Source organism: Chenopodium album, chromosome 22, assembly GCF_948465745.1.
Source record: "Chenopodium album chromosome 22, dcCheAlbu1.1, whole genome shotgun sequence".
In the NCBI taxonomy this organism is placed as follows: Eukaryota; Viridiplantae; Streptophyta; class Magnoliopsida; order Caryophyllales; family Amaranthaceae; genus Chenopodium; species Chenopodium album.
This window is the reverse complement of record NC_137855.1, coordinates 22,127,023-22,145,070: the sequence shown is the minus strand read 5'-3', so window position 1 is coordinate 22,145,070 and position 18,048 is coordinate 22,127,023. Positions and strand designations below refer to the sequence as shown.

At 46.3% G+C, this 18,048-nt stretch overlaps 1 non-coding gene across 1 annotated transcript; it reads left to right on the top strand.

Annotated features, from left to right (window-relative positions):
- Positions 1-17,007: 17,007 nt before the first annotated feature.
- LOC145606352 (small nucleolar RNA R71) lies at positions 17,008-17,113 on the top strand. The gene has a single exon (XR_014105252.1). It is a non-coding gene; the product is annotated as a small nucleolar RNA R71 (small nucleolar RNA).
- The last annotated feature ends 935 nt before the right edge of the window (positions 17,114-18,048 follow it).

Sequence of the window (18,048 nt, the reverse complement as noted above, 5' to 3'; positions counted from 1 at the left end):
GAGATCAAGAAAAAGAGGAAATCAAACAAGAGGAATGAAAATAAACATGCAAACAACTAAGGTATGTACACAACAACAAAATTGGTCACCGAGCAAGTTATTAGTTCCCCCAAGCTAGATAAAAATACATCTCAACATCCCAATCAAAACAAAACATGCATCAAAAATACAAGGGATGGAGGCAAAAAGCATGAGAAGCTAAAGGGAACTAATAACTACAACCATCACCACCACCACTCCCACTCGGCCCGGCCCCATCGGGGTCCCTGTTGCGCTCGGGGTCATCGAAGGGATAAGGGTAAGGCTCCCATCCTCCGGTGTACCCCTCTGGCCACCCATAATGCCCCTTGAAAAGATCTTGTTGCCAAGTAGCAAGAGGGGTGAAGTTATCGGGCAAAGTGAGTTCAAAGGGGTGGTTGGGATGGACATGGGGGTAGTTAGGATCACCCCTATAGTCACTACCACCCGGAGCCTTGTAATCATAGTTACCGTGCTCTTCCGGATAGTACTGACGCTCGGTGTCGGGGTTAGAAGGCCCCGACCAATAAGGGTGCCCATACGAAGGTAGAGGACCTTGTTGGGGCGGGAAGTACGGATAGTTAAGCAGGGGAGTAATGTTCCCACGGTTAACCTCCGCCTCATAAATTTGTTGTTGTTGTGTAAACATACCTTGTTGCATCTCTTGAATACCTCTTAGTTGCTCATAGATGGCCCCAAAGTCTTGATCATACATGCCATCCACGTGGATTTTCAATCCACTCATTTGCTCACTAAGAGCCCTCAAATCCGCATTGGCGAAAGCATGTTGCCCTTGCTCTTGCTCTTGGTCTTGCTCTTGAGGAGCTTGTTGTTGTGGAGAATAATGTTGTTGTTGTTGATGTTGTTGTTCTTCGTCATCATCTTCTTCCTCATCCTCATCGGAGTCGAAGTAGGGATGCCGAAAGGACTTGGGAACATGCCACACATTGTTGGCGATCCGAGCCAAAGAAGTCAACCTAGGGTTAGGCAAGTAGCACCAATGCTCGTTGCCCCTAAGCCACTCATATCTCCCTTCGCTATAGCCCTTGGAGATGAATTGGATTTGACCCAATTGCTGCATATCGAGGTAGATAGAAGTACTATCCCCGATCTCCTTACAAAATGGGAGATAAGCATCGAGGCGAAGGCGAGTCAATAGCCTAGTTACCATGCCCCCGCATGGGATCTCTCCCGTACTCCTCTTGCGAAGGTCCAAACAATATTGGGCAAAGATATACCCCAAGTTCAACCGGCCCACATACTCCGGGAGGGTAGACAACCAAAGGACCTTGAGCTCCAACTTGCTCAACTTCCCCAATTCTTGTTTGGGGAACAAAACATAGCCCAAAAGACGGTATACAACCCTAAGGAAAGGTTGGTACACCGATGAGATCTTAGCCCGGTTGGTGATAAACTCAGTACCACCTGAGATGTCTTCCCACCATGAGTTTTGATCATACTCCGGGAAGATTTAATGTTCAACGTTGACAATATCCCCGTGGGGATCAAAATCCAGAGCGGCGTTGAACTCTTCCAATGATTGGTGGAAGATGTGGTTGAACAATTGGAAACACACCCTATATACCCCTCCTACGGGTACAAGATCTAAGGTAGCCAAGAACTCCAAAGTAGGCTCCTTATAGGTGCGGTAGGCATCGGTGATGAAAGAACCCAATCGGAGATTTAGGAGCAACGACCGCACATCATTATCAATACCCAATTTCAACATATCGGGTTGAAAGTAGTGGCGGGTTTGTTTTATGATTCTTTCTTCCTTCAAATTTTGGTAGAAGGTCTTTTGTTTGTCGGTGAAATTTTTCTTTCTGGGAAGAGAGGTTGGGGGTCGTGTTTGAGTGGAGGAAGGGTTGGAAGTACTAGGCCTAGAAGATGTATTAGGCCTAGAGGAGGTACTTGGGCAAGGAGGTTCATCGATGCTAACATCGGTTTTCCGTTTCTTGGTGAGTTTCTTGAGGTATTTAGACATTTTGAGAGGCTTAGAAAGATCACCAATATCCAACAAAGAGCAAAATCAATGAACCAAGAATACCACACCCAAATTCACCACTTACTACCAAAATTGCCAAACTCCAAATTTACACTTCTTTTCAATCAAAACCAATTCCAAACCAATCAAAAACACCAATAATCCAAGAAAAACTCCTTTTCAAGAACAACCACAAGACCAATACCACATTCACCACATACTACCCATATTCCAAAAATTCAACTCACAATATATCAACCGAAAATGATGAGAATCACTACAAAATCAACAAACAATACAATGTTATGCAAAATCAATCAACAAACATCACCAAATCACAACCAATATCAAGATCAAGCATCAAAATCACAAAATCAATACTACACTATTCATGCTCATATAAATTTTCAATCTATGCAAATTTATGATATAAATGGCAAAATTAAAGCAAGGATTAGTGATAATACCATAAGAGAAGCAAGATTAACCAACTTAGAGCAACCAATTTGAACCCACAAAGAAAGCCCCAATTTTCGGCCACCAAGAGTAGGAGAGAGAGTGAGTGAAATTTGGGTCAATTTGTGAGGAATTTGTAGTGTAGAAAGATTTGTGAGTGATTTTGATTGAAAATGGAGTGATTTTAGTGAGGTTTTGAAGGATTTGAGATGGTGAATGGTGAGTGAGGAGTGCGCACAAGGAGGGTTTGGAAGAGGGGAGCTCGTGAGGAAGATAGAGGAAATGAGGAAATGAAGGGAAAAAGGAGGAAGAAGAGGAGTATATGCACGTCCAGCCCATGTGCGGCCGCACATATCTGGTGTGCGCCCGCACATCCCTGTGCGTGCTCAATTCTTCCTTTTTCTCAACAAATTGATACTTACTGCCTATTTTGGTGCGCACATGAATCATGATGGTGATGAGGAACAACATAGGCAGTAGCTAAAATCATTTTCAAAGCCCTCAAAGTTGAAAATTCATGTGTTCACCACAAAAATTCACTAAGTATCAATTTCCTCCAACTTTCAAAACATGAATTTCCTATCTTACCTCTCTAAAATTCTTACCCTTTTACCTCAAATTTCGATTAGAATTGAACAAAATGTGATTTGTGCCATGAACACCTTCCATTCATCATGCATACTTGTAGAATTCCAATCCCGCAAAAGGACATCCTAAAAAATTCAATCAAGTAGAAAAGAGAAAGAAAAGACAAAGTAATAAAAGAAACAGAAATAAGAAAATTCAAAAATCAAAGGGAAAAGTAAGAAACTCCGGGTTACCTCCCGGGAAGCGCTTGCTTAAGGTCCTAAGCTCGACCCTTCCTCCAAATCATGGAGGATCAAAGAACACCACCTTCTTCAAGGTGGTTGATAGAGCAAAATTTTCTTCAATTTTGAGCAACTTCTCATCGTTGCTTGATGAAACCTTCACAAAATTCTTTTCAAATTCTTCCTTTTCCTTTCTCAACTTCTTTCTTTTTCTTGCTTTGTTCGAGTCACGGGCCTTTTTCTTCGGCTTGACTTCAACATCTTTAATCATGGAAGCTTTCTCTTCATCTTGAGAATTAAGCTTGAACCAATTTGGAATCTCAATTTCTTTCTCATCCCTTGGCTCTTGAATTACAAATTTTTCTTCACTAACATCATTAAGACTTGCACAAACATCATCAACAATCTCAAAAACATCGTTAGTAGAAGAATCAATCATGCACATATCATCAATGGAACGAGAAATACTAGTACATGCTATATCTTGCACACAAGATAAGGACTCATGCATTGGGTTCAACTTAAAACTCTCTTCCAATTTTCCACATCTCAAAGTGATTTGACCTCCCTTCACATCTATTAAGGCTCCCGAGGTGGCTAAGAAAGGCCTCCCTAGAATGATTGGAATATGCTCATCCTCCTTAATCTCCAAAACAACAAAATCCACGGGAAAGACAAACTCTCCAATCTTTAAAGGAACATCATCAATTCTTCCCTTAGGAAGCTTAATAGAGCGATCGGCCAATTGAAGTGTTATATTAGATGGTTGAAGCTCACCTAGATCAAGCCTTTTGAAAACCGAAAAGGGCATAATACTCACACTAGCCCCTAGATCACACAAAGCATTCTCAAAAACCATTTTCTTGATTTGACAAGGGATTGAAAAATTCCCCGGATCTTCCATTTTATCCGGAAGCTCACCATGGATAAGAGCACTAAAACACTTCCCTCCTTCCACCAAACTACCCTCATCAAAATCTTCCTTCTCCTCTAGTATCTCCTTAAGGAACTTGGAGTACTTAGGCATATCGGGAATTGGCTCGGTAGAGGGTGTGGAATCATGAACTTCCTTAAGAACTTCAAGGAACTTCCCAAATTGCTCATCCATTTTGAATCTCAAATATTATTGGGGATATGGTAGATCGGGAAATCTCTCTACCTCACTCATCTTTTCAACAACATATTCTTCTTTTTCCTCAACCTCACAATAAATTTCCTTGGACTCAACCCTCTCCACTTCATTTTCCATAGCACCACTCTCATCTCTTTCCTCTTTTGAACAAGAAATTCCCTCATTAAAATCATTTCCACCACTTGTGGCAATAGAGTACACGGGTTTCTTTGGTTCAACACCTTGGGAAGGCAAAGATGAAGGACTAGCAAAATCCTTAATAGTGCTTGCTGTTTAGGGAATTTTTACCCTAGACAAGTGGACCAATGAGGAGGTGCCACGTGTCAGAGGCTGGCAGGTCATCCTTGGTCAATCTCTAGCTGACACGTGGCCTCTCCAGATACTCCCTTAGAATTGCGGCCTTCAAGGGCCCAATTCCCCAAAATCCGCTATTTGGCGGCGCAGCCCATCAGTCCTAAGTCAGAATGACCTAGGGAGGGGCACTTTTCCCCATGACCCTATAAATAGGGAGATATTCCCCCAAAATGGGGGACATTCAGAAATTCACCCAACATTTATTACACCCTATTTTCTCTCTCATCAGAGAACACCTGAGCTTGGAATCCAAGCAGATCCCCACCTTAAATTCCGCACTTTTTTACTCTCCTTCAAGTTACTAACTTGAGCGTTGGAGGCGGAGCACCACCCCAAACGGTGTCTCCGTTGATTTTGCAGGTACAGAGGCTCTCAGGACCAATCTTCGAGTTGTAACTCTCCCAAGGGACAAAAACACCCAAAACATTTGGCGCCGTCTTTGGGGAGAGTACCTCAAGATGGTTCAGAATTCTGTACCAATTCTCAATTCTACCTCTCTACGTCCGGGTACTCAAACGGGTAACCCGAAAGACTTGCAACCGGTTATTCAGCCGGTAGGATTCGAAATCCCCCAGCCTCCACTTCAGCCTCAGCCAGAGGTATTCACTGAGGAGGAGGATGAAGAAGAAGACAATGATGTTGAGACTTACATCTCTAGGGGTGGTTCTCTCATCTCTAAATCCATCCGTTCCAGAGATCAGCTGGAACGAAATCTGGACCAGGCGGGCCCTAGTAGCCGGCCCACTAGGAGGTCAGACGGGGAAACCCGGAAGGCCAGAGGAGAAGCTCCAGTCACCCGGAATGAGCTCATGAAGTTCATGAACTCCTTCAAGGGTGAGATCAAAGACATAATCAACAACAAGGCAGGCTCTTCCAAGAGTCAGCCGGCTAAAATGACTCACAATAATGGGAAGAAGAAGAAGCCGGTCAAGGACAGGCAGCCAACTCCTCACCCAAAGGAGAAGGCAGCCGCAAAACTTGATTGGTCTAAGATTCTGATGCCATGGCGACCCTAGCCGGATGGCAAAAAAGCCTCCACCTTTGATGCTCGAGAAGTCATCAATCGTAGGAGGCAGGAGCAGTCTGAGTCAGCTTCTACCTCAAGCTTTCCAGACAGCTTCAAGCAAGCTTCTGCAAGGAACTCTATGTCCTTGCATGAGAGTCGGACAGGCGGTAAATCCGTCAACACCGAACCTCAGCTGATGATAGGGTCTATGCCATACGCACCCCAGGCGCAGTATGGACAATATGGCCTCTAATTCATGCAGCCACCCCTATTCGGAGGTCAGGCGGCATATACCAGTGCCCAGCCACTGGACTGGCAGCTCCAGCTAATGAGGCTAGGCGAACAGCCGTCTGCCTTTGCAGCCAATATAACCGAGGCGGCTCAGCCGGCCAAGGTTAAGAACATCTTGGTTGGTGCTTATGATGGCACCACCAACCCTGAAGATCACCTGATGGCATACACCAACCTAATGTGTTTACAAGGTTGGGATGATGCTACCTAGTGCCGCTGCTTTCCGGCTACATTGAAGGGCATTGCCCAACAATGGTTTGGCAACCTGCCAGCCGGATCTATTGATTGCTTCAAGAAGCTAGCCTTCTTGTTTGCCACCAACTTCTCAATGAACATCCCTGCTAAGAAGACAAGTTTAGACTTGAGCACCATTAAGCAGGGAGAGAGAGAAGGGCTACGCTCATATGTCAGGCGGTTCAACCTGGTTAGATTTCAAATCCAGGGGCTATCTGACGAGGTAGCATTTACAGACTTTTTCAAAGGTCTGAGAGACGGGTCAGCTTTTAAGTTCGACCTTGTCAGAAAAGGGGCTTTTACGCTACAGGCGGCCCTTAGGGAGGCGGAAAGCTATATACAACCAACCGACCTCTGCACGCCTGGTAACCAATCGGACTCTAAGAAGTCTGACAAGCAAAAAGAGAGCCGGTCAGCTCAGCCGGCGAAGAAAAAAGAAGAGAGCAAGAAAAGAAAAGAAATCTGGGCGGTCAGTGATTCTGAGCAGCCGTCCCAGAAAAAGAAAAAAGAATTTAAACCGTACGTTCCCCGGTACGAGTTTAACAAGGATTATAACTCCATCCTCCTGGAGTTAAAGGACCGGCTGTCCATTGAGAAGCCGAATCCAATGAAGAGTTCCGTTCAGTCCCGGAACAAGGGCAAATATTGTCAATTCCATGAGGAAGTTGGCCATGACACCAACGACTGCTTCAGTTTACAGCGGACGTTGGACCGTCTGGCTGACAAAGGACATCTGAAGTCCTATATTTCTAAGTCCCCAGCCGGGGCAAAGAAGAAGAACAAGGGTCAGTCCTCTAAGGCTGCCTCCCAGCCTGCAAGTAGTTCGGAAACCGACAAGGATCCGGCCTACACCATTGCAGGCGGATTGTCTTGTGGTGGCCCTACCATCCGGGGCACCAAAAGCCATCTTCGAAAGATGGATAATGATGATGAGGAGCAGGCGTCTGCCAGCTCCACTTTTCCGGATGTCCTCATTACTGAGAAGGACAGGGGCAGCGTCCGCCGCCCGCATGACGATCCGGTTGTCATTGAATGCAAAGTCGCTAACCAGTTAGTTGGGCGCATCCTTATTGACACCGGCAGTTCGTCAGACATCATCAGCCTCCGGTGCTTGCAGAAGCTGAAATACAACTCCAGCAGCATGCATCTGGTAACCCACCCCCTGGTTGGTTTTGGGGGTGGGATGGTCTATCCAGCCGGCAGAATTGACTTACCCATCCGGCTGGGTGAGAAGGGCCAGGGACGACACATGGTCGTCAGATTCTTGGTCGTTGAGGAGTTGACCGCCTACAACATCATTCTTGGGAGGCCAACCCTCAACGAAGCCAAGGCTGTAATCATCCCTTCTCTCATGCTCATCAAGTATGAGAGGGATGATGGTTCTGTTGGTTCCCTGAGCGGGGATCAGAAGACGGCTAGGGAGTGCTATCTCTCAACCGTCAAGGATACTGTGGCCGCAGACGGCCAAGGGAAGGAACCAATAGACCTTGACAACGTCAAGGATGCTTCCTCACCTCCACCAGCAGCTGGAAAAAAGAGAAAAGCTGCAGAGCTGGTGGTGGTGAAGAAAGAAAAGAAATAGCAATCACTGACCGGTGAACGGTCAGAGGAGCTCCGTCCCCAACCGGCTGGAGAGAGTATTGATCTCGTTCTGGATGATAGCCGTCCAGAACGAACTGTTAAGGTTGGGACGATTGCTAACGCTGTTCTAGGTGCAGACTTGCACCTCCTGCTGAAAGAATTCAAAGATGTGTTTGCCTTTGAAGTGGAAGAGATACCAGGCATCAGCCCGGATCTTGCTGTCCACAAACTCGCCGTGGATCCAAAAATGAAGCCCATCCGGCAAAAGAAGAGAAACCACGGTGAGGAAAGAAGTCAGGCGGCAGCTGCCGAAGTAAAAAAGCTGTTGGATGCTAGGTTCATTCGGCCTTGTAATTTCCCCGACTGGGTGGCAAACGTTATGCTTGTAAAGAAGCCGAATGGTACCTGGCGGATGTGTGTAGATTACACAGATCTCAACAAGGCATGGCCAAAGGATAGTTATCCACTTCCAAAAATTGACAGTCTGGTCGATTCAACAGCCGGTCATGCCTTGATGAGTTTTATGGATGCCTATTCCGGCTTCCATCAGATACCTCTGTGGAAAAAAGATCAAGAAAAGACGGCCTTCGTCACTGATCAGGGGTTATTCTGTTACACTGTGATGCCGTTTGGCTTGAAGAATGCGCCGGCTACATTCCAACGGATGATTAATACAGTCTTCATTAATCAAATTGGGAGGAATGTAGAGGCGTATATTGATGACATGATAGTCAAATCCAAGCAGCAGGCGGATCATCTTGCTGATCTCCGAGAAACCTTCACCACACTCAGGCGGCATAAGGTTATGTTAAATCCTAAGAAATGCGTCTTTGGTGTTGAGTCTGGGAAGTTACAGGCGGTAATCGACATGAAGTCACCCCGCACTGTCAAGGAAGTTCAGAGACTCACCGGTTGCCTGGCCGCCTTGGGGAGGTTCCTCAGCCGGTCAGGTGACAAATGCCTTTATTTCTTCCAAGCAATCAGGAAGAAGACTAGATTTGAATGGGGGGATGATGCTGAGGCGGCATTTCAGAAGTTGAAAGAACACTTGCACTCTTTGCCAAGACTTGTTAGTCCTTTGCCAAGAGAGAGGTTATACATGTACCTAGCCGTCTCAGACCATGCTCTCAGTGTCGTTCTCCTTGCTGAACGAGACGGTACACAGCTCCCGGTATATTTCATTAGTCATGTGTTAAAAAATGCTGAACTCCGGTACCCCATGGTGGAAAAATTTGGTCTTGCTCTATATATGGCCTTCAAAAAGTTGAAGCCATACTTTCTGGCACATCCGGTGGTAATCTACACCGACCAGCCCCTCAAGCGGCCAATGTCCACTTTGGAGTCACCCGGCAGAATGCTGAAATGGGCTATTGAAATGCAAAGTCTTGAAATATCCTTCGAACCAAGGAAAGCGGTGACAGGTCAGGCGTTTGCCGACTTCATTGTTGAAATGACTCGTCCGGTTCTTCCGGATAATGTTGATCAGGTTTGGAAGGTGTATGTAGACGGGAGCTCTACAAAGAACGGCTGTGGTGCAGGCATAGTTTGTGAATCTCAAGAAGGAGATAGATATGAGTATGCACTACGGTTCAAGTTTAAAGCCTCGAATAATGAGGCGGAGTATGAAGCCCTGCTAGCCGGAATCCGCATGTGTAAGGCAGCAAGGGCAACAAAGATTGACGCCTACTCTGATTCTCAGTTGGTTGTTAGCCAGTATGAGGGCACTTATGAAGCGACCCATCCGGCAATGATCAAATATCTTCAGGCTATCAAAGTTGAGGCTGGGACACTTGAGGAGTTCAGATTGAATCAAGTGCCCCGGTCAGATAATCACCCGGCGGATGCACTATCCAAATTGGCATCATCCGCCTGCCATGATACGCCTCGGTCAGTCTTTTGGGAAGTTCTTGAAAAACGAAGTATTTATGAAGAGCCCATTGGAATTCTGGATGGAAGTTCTACTTGGATGGATGGCATCCGGGCGTATCTTGCAGACGGCACGCTACCTGATTCACCTCAGGAAGCAGCCGTCATGAAAAAGAGAGCAGCAAACTTCGAGTTGAGAAACGGAGAACTCTTCAAGGCTGGTTTTCTCAAGCCCTTGTTGAAATGTGTTACCCCAGAAAAGGGGAAAGAAGTACTCAAAGAGCTGCATGCGGGATTTTGTGCCTCCCATATAGGCGGCAAATCCCTAGCCGTCAGAGCCAGGCGGCATTACTTTTGGCCTACCCTTGAGGCAGATGCCAAGGAATTTGTGAAGAAATGTGATAAATGCCAGAGGTTTGGCAAGCTAATACATCGCCCGGCTACTGATCTAACGGCAATCCACAGCCCAGTCCCGTTTGCTAAATGGGGCATGGACATATTGGGTCCATATACGCCTGCTCCAGGCGGAAAACGCTATATTTTGGTGGCTGTGGATTACTTCACCAAATGGGTGGAGGCGGAGGCAGTTAAGAATATCAAGACAAAGGATGTCATCTACTTCATATGGAAGAATATTATCACCCGGTTTGGGGTACCTATGTCTATGGTGTTTGATAATGGCCCTCAGTTTGAAACGCCTCAGCTCAAGACTTGGTTAGGAGATCAGGGCGTCTCAAGTTACTTTGCCTCAGTCGGCCGTCCTCAAGCAAATGGTCAGGTTGAGGCATTCAACAAACTCATCTCAGACGGAATCAAAAAGAAAATTGAAAGAGCCGGTGGCCTATGGGCTGAAGAGTTAATTCATGTGTTATGGGCCATCCGGATAACTACTAAGGGGTCAACCGGAGAAACCCCGTTTCTCATGGTATACGGGGCTGAAGCCATTTTACCAGTTGAACACTATGAGCCTACGCTCAGAGTGATGCTCTATGATGAAGAGGCAAATTGGGAGGCCATGCGGCTGACATTGGATTCCCTCCCGGAACGTAGGGGCAATGCTGCCCTACGACATGAGATATACCGTCTGAGAATGACGAGATCCTACAACAAAAGAGTGCACAAACGCCCTTTGAAAGTGGACGAATTTGTGTTACGGAAAATGGAGGCAACCGGTAGGGCCAATGAGCTTGGAAAGCTAACTCCTAACTGGGAAGGCCCCTACCGGATCTATGAAGAAGTTAGGGATGGCACCTACCGCCTGGAAACCCCAGACGGTAGACGCCTGCCTAGAACTTGGAATGTAGACAAGTTAAAAAAGTACTACTTCTGAGTATTGTAAGTTTTTTGTAACAAGAAGTATTAATGAGAAATGCTTTTGTTTCATTTATTGTCTTTTTATTTCCGTCTGGGTTTACCCATGCTAATGTTGAAAAAGTACAATGGTAATTCTAACGTGTGAATAACTTGAGGCCAATGGCCAGATAAAAACTAAGTTTGATACTTAGTACATGAAATCAAAGGAGTCCATAGTGACAAGAGGCTAACAGCCGGATCCTTAAGCTAAGCACAAAACCGTTTAGCAGCTATCAGCCGGTCTAAAAGCTAGACCTGAGGCCAAGGGCCAGATGGTTGTCCATTTTCTCAAAATTCGTCTATTCCAGTGTGGCTATAGGCGTCCGGCGACACCCCTCCGGGTGCAATCGTCGCAGAGAACAGCCACCATGCTTGTTCTATAAGCCCATGCAGGCGGCAACAATTGAGTGGCTAAAGCAGCCAACTCATAGCTGTCTGTGCATATTATTTCTCCTAAGTAATCTTTAATTGAAAATTTTCCGGCTGTTTACAAGTATCAGCCGGAGAAACATCGAATGTTTTTTACTTAGAGAGATTTTCCTCAAGTTGCGTACTTCTGGGGCAAACCCTTTCTCGCGTAAACGGCTATGAAGCATACCCAGACGGTTTAACACCGACTGGGGTAGAGGTTGCATGCCTGTTATTTGGTCGGCTGTATACTTGGTTTCGGGCAATCGCTGTTGTGATTGATTGCCTTACATACATCCCATACTCTTTCAAGTATGAGAAGTTCCCAAGGCAATCAATCCTCTCTTTGTTTGGATTAAACCAACCACACAGCCGTCCAGGGGCAGAGACAGCCGGATATGTGCCTGCCGCATGCTTTTTTAAGTTAGGCAAACTGTTAGGCAAATCCACAAGTGTATATTGAGTATAAGAAAAACCGACTGAGTCGGTATACTTCACAAATTGAATTGGCTCCAAAGGCCAAGATAATTGTTACCCGGAAATACATTCGGTAAAGAAACCACCGTTACCCGACCCCATGGTCGGTAAAAGATACATCAGTTACTCGGCACGCAGGCCGAAAATTCAAAAGAAAAGTAAAAATTAAGCTTGATTGGTTGGCATACTGCCGCTGAAGCCAAGAGTTTGATTACTCTTGGGGAGGTTGCTGCTCCGGCTGCTGAGCTGGTGGCTGGAGCTCCGGCTGGTCTTGTGCCGGGGGAAGGTCTACTTCTGCATTCACAGCCTCTTCAGGCTGGTTCTCTTCAATTTGACCTTCTTCCTGCCCTCCCGCCTACTCCTCCTCCTCGTCGGAGACATCATATCCTTGTAAATCAGCCCAAACCTTGAATTTCAGCATCATACACAGCCGTGGCATAATCGTACCTCAGCTTGTAATATTCGAAGTCCACTTCTAGGTTGAGGAGTTTTCAGGCTAGCTGCAGGCGGGCCTCCGTGTCTTTCTCATTCTCCTGGACCAGTCAGGCTTGCTCCTTGGCATGCTCCTCCTGGTGCTCAGTCTTCTGTTTGGTCAGGGCCACCACCAACCGGGAGTTGTCAGCCCGGAGTTGGGTATTTTCAGTATCAGCCCCTTCCAACGCCTTGAGATTAGATTCAGCAGTCTTCAATTTTTGTTCAAGGTCGTTGGCCCGGCTGTTCGCAGCCTCGTTAGCAGCCGTCAGGGTCTGAATCAGCTCCTCCTGTTTCAACTCCACTGCTTTAATTGAAAGTTCAGACATATAATATGCATGTTCAGCAGAGTTGAGATTTTCAATTGCCCTTCTTTTGGCGTCATTTACCTCTTCTTGCTTCCGCCTGAAGGGCACTCGGAGCCCGTCTACTCTCAGCATTACCTGAGTAAGTCAGCCGGGAAAGTTAGCACTTGACACAATGAAATGAAAACTTAAGCCTGAGTTAAGACAGTTTACCTCCGCCAGCTGGCCCATTATCCGGTCAAAGTCCACTACCTGCAGATCAGGTACTGAGGCTTTCTCTGTCCGGGTGAGGGTCCTCACCATCCGTTTGGCAAAGCCCAGAAATTCAGGTGCCCCGGAGGTAGCATCTGCACCAAAAGAATTACTTGGTGAGAGGGAAGCGGCATAGGCAGCATTCATCTGTCCCCAGCTGCTCACTGAGCCACCGGATGGGTCTACCTTAGTCTTGACCCTCATAAAGTCAAGTGGGTAAGGGATTTCAATGGTAGCCTTACCTTAAGTTCTGAGCTGTGGAGTTGAACCCTCCCCAGCCGCTGCAGTGCCGGCTGCAGCATTGAGTGGCACGCCACTCTTCGATGCCTCCTCTGAGGCATCCGGCATTTTCTCCTCCGTCTTCTTTGAGCTTTCCCTCAAAGCTTGTATTTTGGAGGGAGACTTGCCACTAGTCGTAGGACGATCTGGTTTGGCAGAAGAGGTTGGGGTCCGCCTGACCTTGGCAGCAGGAGTTTTGAGCTCCTCACCAGTTCTTTTTACGTTCTTGGTGAAGGAGCGTGGAATAACCTTGTTGGTGCCCTACAGCAAGGAAAACAAAATGTTAGTAGCCGGCAAAATACTTATGCAAATTCATTAAAATGAGCATTGGGGCAGGCGGTCTTACCCCGCCTTTCTTTGCATCCTTGGCCTCCAAGGACGCTTTCTTGGCCATCAGCTGCTCCTTGCGCAGCTGAGCAGCAGGCTTAGCCGGAGTCTTTGCCGGGTCCACCATCCTTTTAGCTTCGGCTGCAAAGTCAGACGGAATGTCAGTTACAGGAAAAACAAAAGAGAAGAATTATTACTGAAAGCAAGGCAAAGTTTTTCATGTATAGGGATCTACCCTGGGGAAACATTGTGCTAAGCCCACAGGCGGAAAGGAACCTCTCATCCTTGAAAAAATCCGGATGGGGAATCCAATTCTTAGGGACAATTATCTCCGTCCCGTCGTCCATATGCACCGTGGTGGTCTCGAAGAAACCAGGATCAATAATTTGCCGGCGGGCTCTTGCAGAAAGCTCTGGGAGAGCGCATTTTTTCCCTAGGAGCGCCGGCTCCTGATTGTACCGGCGCAGAGTCCGGTTGTGTGCAAGGGATGGGGAGGAAATTAGATAAAACCTTTCCCTCCACCCAGCCCATTTGGACACTTTGTCCAAGGTTATTTGATATTGGGGCAAGGTTGTGAGTGTGTACCAAGCCCCATGACCGCCTGGGGCCCTGCTCAAATAGTGCATATGAGCAAAGGCCGAAAAACTAGGCTCTAAATCTTGAAACTCGCAGGCGGCAATATACCCGAGTATATTCCCCCACGAATTTGGAGTCAACTGCCAGACCCCCAGATCATACCCCTTGAGGATCTTCCTGATCCCAGTATGAAGGGGGAACCGGAGGCCGGCTTCAATAACCGCCTCATAGCAGACGAAGTAGTTGTCTGCGTTTTGGATATCGTCCTTCCAAGCCATGACGGCATCCGCAGGCGGAACCGTCATATACCACCCTTTCCCAAATGGGTGCTTTTCCTTAAAGGCCTTGAAGCTGCTCTTTAGAAGGGCCCTGTCAGCCGGCAGCATCCTTATTTTTCTAGGGTCAGGTTTATCTGCAGTCTTCGCCGGCACTTGATAGTCAGCCGCGAAGTTCTCTTGTGCAGAGCCGGACGCTTCCGACCCTGACCTCTCAGCAGCCTCCTCGCCGCCTGACCCATTTCCTTCCTCTGGTTCGGAGGATGAGGCGGCCTCTTCGCCGCCTGACTCACTTACTTCTTGTGAGGAGGCGCCACTCTCAGAAACCTCCTGCTCATCCGGACTCTCATAGTCCTCCTCCCTAGAAACCTCGTAAGCGCGCACTCTTTTAGCGCGCCGGTGTCTCGGCTTGACAGCCGTTTGCTTAACTCTGGCCATTGTGTCCTGCACAGACACAGAGAGGGAGGGATTTGGGGATGAGCAAAGGAGATCTGATTATCTGGAAAGGGCACCCCCGGTTCTAGACTCAGCCGTACCAGGAGACCGGCTGAGCGTCCTAGGCCGTGCCGTGTGTGTGGATGAAGAGTCCATTTATTTTGTTTAGAAAAAAGAATGTATACAAGTAAAAGAAAATTGAAGGAAGGAAACGGATAGTTACCTTACTTTGAGAAAAAACTCTGAAAACTCTGAAAGCAGCTACAGTCGGTGACCGGGTGTTCTTGAGTGAGCACGCGGGAATCTGGAAATGACAAGTACGCAGTCGGAGTCAGAGCACCTCTCTCTAAAAACTTCTCTTTCTCTCTCTAGAAAATTAAAATGATGAAAGTGAGGGGAGAGAAAGGGGGGGGGGGGGTAAACTTCTATTTATAGGCAGGGTAAACGGAAAAATGACCGTTAACCCTAGCCATTTTTACTGTTCACCCTTCATGGGGTGACGCGTGTCACAGGTACCACGTGGCCAGCCACGTGGCACCCGTGAGGGGCAAATGTTTAGGGAATTTTTACCCTAGACAAGTGGACCAATGAGGAGGTGCCACGTGTCAGAGGCTGGCGGGTCATCCTTGGTCAATCTCCAGCTGACACGTGGCCTCTCCAGATACTCCCTTAGAATTGCGGCCTTCAAGGGCCCAATTCCCCAAAATCCGCTATTTGGCGGCGCAACCCATCAGTCCTAAGTCAGAATGACCAAGGGAGGGGCACTTTTCCCCATGACCCTATAAATAGGGAGATATTCCCCCAAAATGGGGGACATTCAGAAATTCACCCAACATTTATTACACCCTATTTTCTCTCTCATCAGAGAACACCTGAGCTTGGAATCCAAGCAGATCCCCACCTTAAATTCCGCACTTTTTTACTCTCCTTCAAGTTACTAACTTGAGCGTTGGAGGCGGAGCACCACCCCAAACGGTGTCTCCGTTGATTTTGCAGGTACAGAGGCTCTCAGGACCAATCTTCGAGTTGTAACTCTCCCAAGGGACAAAAACACCCAAAACACTTGCTAATTGGGTAATTTGAGTCTCAAGCATCTTATTGTGGGTCATCATCTCATTGAATTTTTTATCACTAACCGCCATATAGGTGTTAATGATCTTGGTTTGATTATCAATCAATTCCTCCATAGTAGTCCTAGGAGAAGAAGGTTGTGAATAGGAATTTTCACCTTGAGTCTTTGGAACAAAACCGGGTGGGGGACCGCTTTGAGCATTGTTTTGAAAATTTCCCCTTCCTTGATTGTTCCAATTACCCCTATTTTGATTTGAACCATAACCTTGATTATGGTTACCACCACCATGATTATGGTTACCATTACCTTGGTTATGATTTACATAACCTTGGTTTTGATTACCATAATTTTGGCTTTGATTACCATAATTTTGGCTTTGATTTTGGCCACTATAACCTTGGTTATGGTTACCACGAGAACCTTGATTCCCTTGGTTCCTATAACCACCACTATGATTATAGTTGTCAAAATTGCCTTGGTTTTGGTAATTCCTATTCCATTGGCCTCTTTGATTATCAAACCTTTGAAAATTGTTGTTTGACACAAAATTAACATGTTCACACTCATTTTTGTCAAACTCATCAACACATTCATTGTTGCAATTGCTAGAATCATGGTCATATGATCCACATACATCACAAAATAAACATCCCATAGGCATATTATGTGAAGTAGAAGGAGTTTGAGAGTTAGAAGAAGTACCTCTCCCCTTAATTTGGGAGGGAAGATTTGGAGCTTGGGAAGAGTAAGAAACACTCTCCAACTTGGCCTTGATCGCCGTCATCTCCTTTCCCAAGTTTGTCAATTGAAAGGAAAGATTGTTGATGGCATTAAGATGGTCCACCGAGTACAACGAAGATTGCTTGCTTAAAGAATCTCTTTCCCCATCTTGCCAATCTCTATAGTAAGTCACCACATCCTCTATTATGTCCACAACTTCTTCTTCGGTTTTGTTCATGATTGGACCACCGGCCCCTCCATCAAGGTATGCTTTGCCTTGAGGACTCAAACCACCATAGAAGATTTGGATCAATTGATATGTTGGAATTCCGTGGTGAGGACATTCTCTTTGGTACTCCTTGAATCTCTCCCATGCCTCATAAAGACTCTCATTTGGCTTTTGCTTGAATCCTTGAATTAAAGCCCTTGCCTCCGCCGTTTTCTTTTGAGGATAGAAACGGGACAAGAAAGCTTTAGTGACATCATCCCAAGTTCTCAATGAATTGGGCTTCACCTCTTTGTCTAGCCATTCCAAAGACCTTCCTATGAGGGAGAAAGGGAACAACTTAAGGCGGATGAATTCTTGAGACACTCCATTAATCTTGATCGTGTTGCAATATTTTTCGAACTCCTTAAGATGGTTCAATGGGCTCTCGTTCTTTGCCCCACTATATTGTCTCCTCTCAATTAGGGTGATCATTGCCGGCCGAATTTCAAAGTCGTTTGCCGGTGTTGTAGGTGGAGCTATGCCGCTCTCGAACCTATATGCACCGGGTACTCCTAATTCTTTCAAGGAAACTCTTAGTTGTTCTCCCATGACTTGCTCTTGTTCAATCTCTTCTTCGCTTGAGGAACTATAATCCAAAGTCTTGTTTGCTACTCTCCTCCTTGAGAGAGTTCTTTCAATCTCCGGATCAAAGGGAACAAATGAGCGATCTCGGGACCTATGCATACAAAACTCAAAGAAAATATAAGTAGCACGGCTACAAGTGTAGCCTAAAGTGTAAAATCTTTTTGTATTTTGCAAATGAAATGAAATAGACTCAACAACAAGATGCACTCAAAGCACCATTCCCCGGCAACGGCGCCATTTTGATGGGAAGGAGAACGGTAGGTCGTTGGGCTACCACCCTACCCAATGAAACAAAATTTGTAACTTAACAAACCCCTATTTAGTGTAGTAGTAAGTCAAGGTCGAACCCAAAGGAATGGAGGTCGAATGCACAATGCCTAAGTCAAGCTATTTCGAAGTCAAGTAAAAGGGGTTTATGAAGGAAACTAGAGCTAGAGCTAAATGATGCAAGAACTTATATGAAATCAATCTAAAGACACTAGGGCAATGGATCCACATGTATTTGTAATGGAAA